We start from the raw sequence: 6,784 nt of genomic DNA, 5'->3' as shown, positions 1-6,784 counted from the left end.
TGTTCTATTCCATTTGCCTTTCATGATTTTAATTACCCACCTTCATGAATTATTTTAATTATTACAGGGAATTCTACCCTTCAAACAAATTTGCATTGTGGCTTACAAAAAAATTACAGCATAGTCTTTATACCCCAGTATTTCTAGTGGTGAGTTATAACAGCTTATAGTAGCTATTAAGCTACTATATTTAGCTGAAAGCCATTTTGAGGATGTTTCGTTTAGTAAAAGGAGCTCCCTCCCTCCTATAACACTTACAAATAATTTGTTATTTGGGCAAAACTCTTAGCACACCTAGCCTGAGTCTGGGAGTATACTGAATTCATTTACAACAATGCAGTGTCTTTGATACAACTAATTTGTGCAGACTGCTTTGGATTACATCCTCACAGGGAATAGGGAAACATCACTCTGCACATAATTAGAGGCACTGACTTCTGAGAAGTTTGATCCTATGCAGATTTATTCCGTAATTAAGTCCCACTGATTGCAAATATGCTTACTCCCAAGTAAGTGTAGGACCGCCACCTCACTATTACTCCAGATGTTCCGCAGCTGACTCGGGGTCAAAATCTCTGGTTTACATCAGCCTCTGCAAGGATGTTCAGTTTATCCAATGGAATCACTCAGATCATTGACAGGGGAGGGAGGGATATAGTTACAATTTTTGAAAACCATTTTAGTTTACGGTTCAGAAATAGCACCATCTACAAATTCTTGCAATGGCTCTAATACGATGCAGTTGCTATGTTAGCAATACCATAGCTAAGGCTAATTCCATAGGAAACGGCTCCATTTGAAGAGCCTATTATAATCAGCAACATTACACGCATTTGGTTCTAAATATATTTGCCCTGGCAAAATTGCTCTGTTTTTAAAGGGGCTGTCACTCGGTGGTATTCTCTGACTCCCCCACCCCCAATCGCTGCAGATCTGCCAGAGCTTACTGCGTCTGAAAGGAGGCTCCCTAATTAGGGATTAATCTGGGAGGCAGCTCTCTCTCCCTCTCTCTCCTCAGTGTAGCACTGTTATGATTAAGGTTTTTGCAGTGAGTCATAAGGGGGGGAGGGATAATAATAATAAAACCTTTCATCAGCACCTTTGTTCTGATTGTTTCAGCTGGAGGAGAGACGTGCGAGGCATATATTTGTTGCTGAAATAATATTGACAGTGGAAGACATCGAGCTGCACGGAGTGCAAATTGAGAACAAGCCATTTTTCTTCTCCCAAAATAATTGCCAAATTGCCAAACAGAAATCTGGAAAAGGAGGCGCGGGGAGGGGAATCTAACTAGTTTCCGCTGATTGCTTTTATTTTTACACCATGTGTTCCCTCCAGTCAGTCTGTTGAGGGGGCTGGAATGCGTCCAGGCTTAGCTGATCTTCTTTTTCTTTCCCCCCCCCCTTTCCTTTTTATTATTTTCAATTCACATTTCAGATCCAACTCCCGAAACTCTTTGATCTTTCTTTCTGTCTCCTTACCCGGAAGAGAACCCTCGCCTGCTCAGCTGGGAGCTCTAAGCACACGTGGAAAACCTGGCGCGGCTCCATGTTCTTGCCAAATTTAGTCACACAAAGAGGCCAGAAAGGGGAAGAACAAGAGGATGAAAGAGGCAGCCGGCGGGACATCAAAGGGAGCCGCCGCCCCGCCCCCGCGGGCCCCGCTAACCCCGCCCTCTGCCTATATAAGGGCAGCCTCGCCGAGGTGGTCCTTTCTCACGCAACTACTGCGCTGCGCCATACGCATTCCCCTGCGATTCCCTGCTTCGCTTTTTCCACTGAATTGCTACACTTTCCTCTTCCCCCGCAACTCAACAAAAGATTAATTTATAAAGATGCTCGCTTTTTAAGGCAGCCGTCGTAGTTCTCTTGCCAGGAAGCAAATGTCCCTTTTCATCCTACACATACACACATATTATTCCTTCCACTTTCCATCCCGGTTTATTTCTTTTTGTTAAGGCAGTATCCGATCGTGGTTGGTGCAACCTTCTGCACGCTCCTAGCAGGAGTAAACCACTGGAAGACGAGAGATAGTGGGAGCATACGTTTGCTTACTAGAGAGTAAATGGGACATACTGCCGAGTAGACCAGACGAGGGTATTTAGATAGAAAGGGGTTTCAGAACAACAACAGCGCAGTACTTTTCTGTGTGCAATCCACACAACAGCGCTTCAAGCGCTGTCGGCCCCCGAAAACCTGTTTGCAACGATTCCTAGGTTCAGGGATAAGAGAAGGGGCGTTCTAATCTGGATGTGCGCTGAGTGGCTTCGCGCTCGGCGCTCTCCACAGATCTGAAAAGCCGGGGCTCCCAGACAACGTGGAGCCCCTGCATCTCTCAGTTCAGAAACTTCGCTCCTGAGCCTGCGCTAGGTCCTTTCTCGCTTTGCCTCTCCTCTTGTATGGTTGGCAGCCGTGCTGTCTGCATGGAACTTTTCTCTTTGATGATGCGAGTTTGCAGATGATTATTGCTTTACAGCCGCCGTAGTCATATCCTGATTGTCTGTCTGTGACGCTTGGAAATCGCATCCCTTTCACTCAATGACATTCAACTCCCAAGTTCAATTCATCCCCGTTGCTCCATCACGCATCTTCCCATCTATGCAATCTGACGCGGTTTATTCGGCTCGTTTATCGATTACAGAATCTACCCCCCGCCCACCATTGGCCTTGCAGAGTCCCCCTCCTCCGAAGTTTCACTCTCTGACAAGGGTTTCAAATCGACACCTTTCAACTAGACCTCCCCTGGTTTTGTCCCTTATTTAACCCTCTCGAGCCCACGAGCGTCCTAAACCTATTAAGTGGTTAATAATTACTTAGGTAGACGTGGCCTGAGAGCTTTGGATGCGCGTCGTAATGAAGGGTATGTTTAGCAGGAGGCGAATGGAGTGGAATCAGCAACAACGCCGCGAGTTTGCCTTGTTCCTTCGAGAGAGAGCGAAACTGCTGAAAAACCCATTGTGTTCCTGCTTTGATCCCCCAAGCATCAGACGTAGCCAACGTGGTGGTGCTCTTCTCCCGACGACTTCCACCTGCCCCAGGCAGTAAGTATGGCCAATGGGGATGGGAGTTCAAAACATCTGCAATGCACAGTGCCGGATTTACGTATAAGCTAAACAAGCTATAGCTTAGGGCCCCACTCTCTTGGGGGCCCAAAAAAAAATTCAAGGAAAAAAACAGCTGGATGTACATTTCCAAAATATAAGATAAAAAACAAATAAAATAAAACCTACTTACATCAACAGTGTTTTGTGTTGTGTAGGCTCCTATGATGTAAGTAATGGGCCCTGCCTACGATATAATGGGCCCCATTACCTTCAGTAGTTTAGGGCCTCATCAAACCTAAATCTGGTCCTGGCAATGCACCACCGATGCTGTCTCTGGTTTGGACAGTAGTAGCTTGCTACCAGAACGTGCTTTCCCCATTCCAATTAGGTCTCCTAACATGGTTTCTTTTCCCTCACCCAGTTTTTAACATCTCAGACAGACCATAAGTCAAGAACTCTCTACCTCTGTCTCTCTCTTTAATGCGTCCAATCGAGCATCCTATGTGCGCTTACTCGGAGGTGAGGCCCACTGAGTTCATCCTATGCACGCCTCAATGCAATTGGACCTGCTTATGAGTTAAGGCGCGGTGTGTAGGATCGCAGTCTCAACCAAGGAGTCATTCCTACTGAACCCAGTACAGTTTACAGCAGAGAATTGCACTGTAAATCCGGCTCAGCCCGACCCTATGCATTTTTATTTGGATGTGGACTAAATCCCAAATAAGATAGTGTGTTGTATTGGATTATCACCTAAAGTAGCGATCCTAGGCGTGCTGAACCTGGAAGGGGAGAAATCTCAGTGAAACAGGACCCTATTCCAAGGAAATAGGCTTCCTTTCGAGCTTTTTCTGGAGATGCCCAGGAACGTCGAGCCTTCTGGGCGCTATGCGCAGCCCGATCCTATAGATACTTAATCAGAAGAAAGTCCTACGGAGTTCAGTGATGTCTGACGTGTGGGCATTAGGGTGGCAGTCTTACGAATAGGCCCTATACGGGCTTAATCGGAGGTAGCTCCTGCTCACGCCAAAGTAACCTCCCAAGTAAGAGTTACTTACTTCTAAGCAAGCCTGTATGCAGTTCAGCACACAGGTGCTTGAACGCCCCCTTTCCCTTTCTCGTAACTCTCCCGCTTTCCTAACCTCGCAGTCTTTTCTTTTTTCTTTTCACCTCCACCCACTTCTGTACCACGAGGAATCTCTAGCCCTCCAACCAACCTATGAACTCGAGAAGATTCTCCTTGACAGCCTTGCGTTGTCTCCAGTCAAATCTGGCGTTGGAGTTGAGGTTTTCCTGAGTTTATCCCCTTGTCATAAATCATTAAGTTTCTAGCCCCCGCCATCCCAGCTTCCCCCTCTTCCTCTTTAAAAGGCTCCCTCCGAACAAAAAAACTGGGATTGGGAAAACCTCCAGACCACATGAAAGGCAAGAGGGGATCCTTTTTTGCTTCAATTAAAACAAAACAAAACAACCGCGCCTTTCCCTTTAATTAAACACACAGTTTATTTTGCAGGAGACCAATTTGGCGCAAGGCAGCGCTGCTGCTGTTCCGATTTTAGCCCCTCTGGCTACGCAGAAGAAGGGCATCGCTGCAACCCGGCGGAACTGCGCACAACATGCCTCTACTCCCCCCCCCCCTCCAGTAACTCAATTTTATTTTTTTATTTTTTAAGAAATTAGCATCAAGAGCATGTCTTTTGCAAAGAGTGTGGCGGTGCTAGGAGGGAAAGCGTGTTTACCAGCCGGTGGGGATGCAGGCTGATAGAGAAGGGAGGAGGGGGAATAATAGATTTAGGGCAAATTTCAGAAAGAGGCACAAATCCTTCCCTAATTGTTTTATTAGAGGGATCAGATTAATACTAAACCTCCGTGTGAACAGTACTCCCTGGAGAAAGCTCCTCTCCTCCCCCGCCACCCTCCTCCAGGGTCCAGGAACGGTAAACAGCACCGAAATTGACACAAATCTCGTTGGAAGTGGAAAGGATTTCAGCACCCTTGCTCGATTTTTTTTTTAATGGCAATAACAATCGATTAGACACATGCTAATTGGAGACCCAAATGCCTAATCGTTATGACAGCTAATAGAGTTCTTTTCAAAACAATGCCTTTCGGAGGGTATTATATTTGCTGTTAGTTATGAGAAAGGTTTCTCTTCTTTTTTTATTAAAAAAGGCTGTTAAAAATATAATTTATTTCAAGGTTCCCTACTAATATATATACGGTTTATTTAAAAAATGCAAACCCTCTCTGCCTTTTTAAAGGGGATCCCACGTAAATGGAGATATAAACAGCAAAACATTAAAATCACACATGCCTGTTAAAGAAAATCCTTAAGCTTATCGAAAGGGGCTTGGTTGGTTTTCCGAAGCAGAAGATCTCTGTGCTAAAATACATCAAATGGATCCTTCCCTTTACGCACTGATTCTCAGCCCTCCTCCTCTCCATCTTCTCTCCCCCCCACCCCCAAATCTACTTAAGCAGTCCCCATTAGGTAGTTCAGACTACAATGATCTCGAGGGCAAAGGGAGGGATTCTGCAAATGAGTGTGGCAGTCACAACAATTAACATGAAGGAGGAAATAGGATTCGAATTAGGAGGAACAAGATCAAAACTTCACAAATCACCCCTTCAACTTCCTCCAGGTCCCAAGCAGCCGCCTCAGCAGAGAGAGGGCGTGTAGTTTTGTAACACAACTCTGACAAGCACACCTTTAGGTAAAGGTAAGCCCCACACATTTCAATGGAAACTTGCCCTATCCCACTGATCTGAATAGAACCGATTCCAACTATAGTCCTTTAGGAATTTGAGAATAAAGCCCCTTTTGAACGGAGTGGGGTTCTCTTCCGCATGTCGCATGCAACACTATGTGCCCCATTTTGCCCCGGTGGGGCTTACTTCTGAGTAAACAGGCGTAGGGTCATGCCTCGGAATCCCTACATGTTTACTCGGGAGCAAGACCCATTGTGTTCAGTGGATAAAAATAGGATTGCAGACCTTGGATCTTAGAATCCAAGCAACACCCCATGTTTTTTATGAGAAAGAGGAGCTGCCTCATTTTTCTATGTAATGCACTTGCTTCTAGCTAGCACCGTAGGGTCTCGTTTCTCTCCCTCCTTCCCTTCGTACTTTTCATGGGGATTTTGTACTTCAGGGGTTTTTTGATTACAGGTTGCAGAAAGGAAGTAGTGTCACGAAAATATGCCACATTTGCTTATTCCACCTCAATTTTTGAAGCAGCCTCGTCACCAGGAGCCGTTTATCCTTGCACACATACCCCGCTGTCTTAGAAGGAGTTGAAAACGTTCTTGGGGAACGGATGACGGATAGGACTGCACTCAGGGGCTATGATATTCCTAATCAGTGGCGTGGCGTGGGTTGTCAGCACCCGGGGCAAGGCAAGTAATTTGCACCCCCTAACCCATGGATTTGCGCCCCCTAACCCTAACCCCCAGATGTTGCGCCCGGTGCGGCCGGGCCCCCCTGCACCCCCCACGCTACGCCACTGTTCCTAATGCACCTTTCTCGTGTGGTTTTGGGGCGACTTAAAAACAACAGTAATTCTCGCACAAGACAGAAAGGATGCGAAGAGCACAGTTATTGGGAAGACCTATCTAACTTAACGGCAGTTGCTTCCAAGTAAAACATGCAAAGCATTACGCTAAGAGTTTGAATTTTCCTTTTGCACATCACTGATTTAAAAACATAATAGCATGCTCTTTATTTCACTTTATCATACTAGTAACT

Source organism: Podarcis melisellensis, assembly GCF_964234715.1.
Source record: "Podarcis melisellensis genome assembly, chromosome: 9".
Lineage (NCBI taxonomy): Eukaryota > Metazoa > Chordata > Lepidosauria > Squamata > Lacertidae > Podarcis > Podarcis melisellensis.
The sequence above is the reverse complement of the archived record's forward strand: the minus strand, read 5'-3'. Positions refer to the sequence as shown.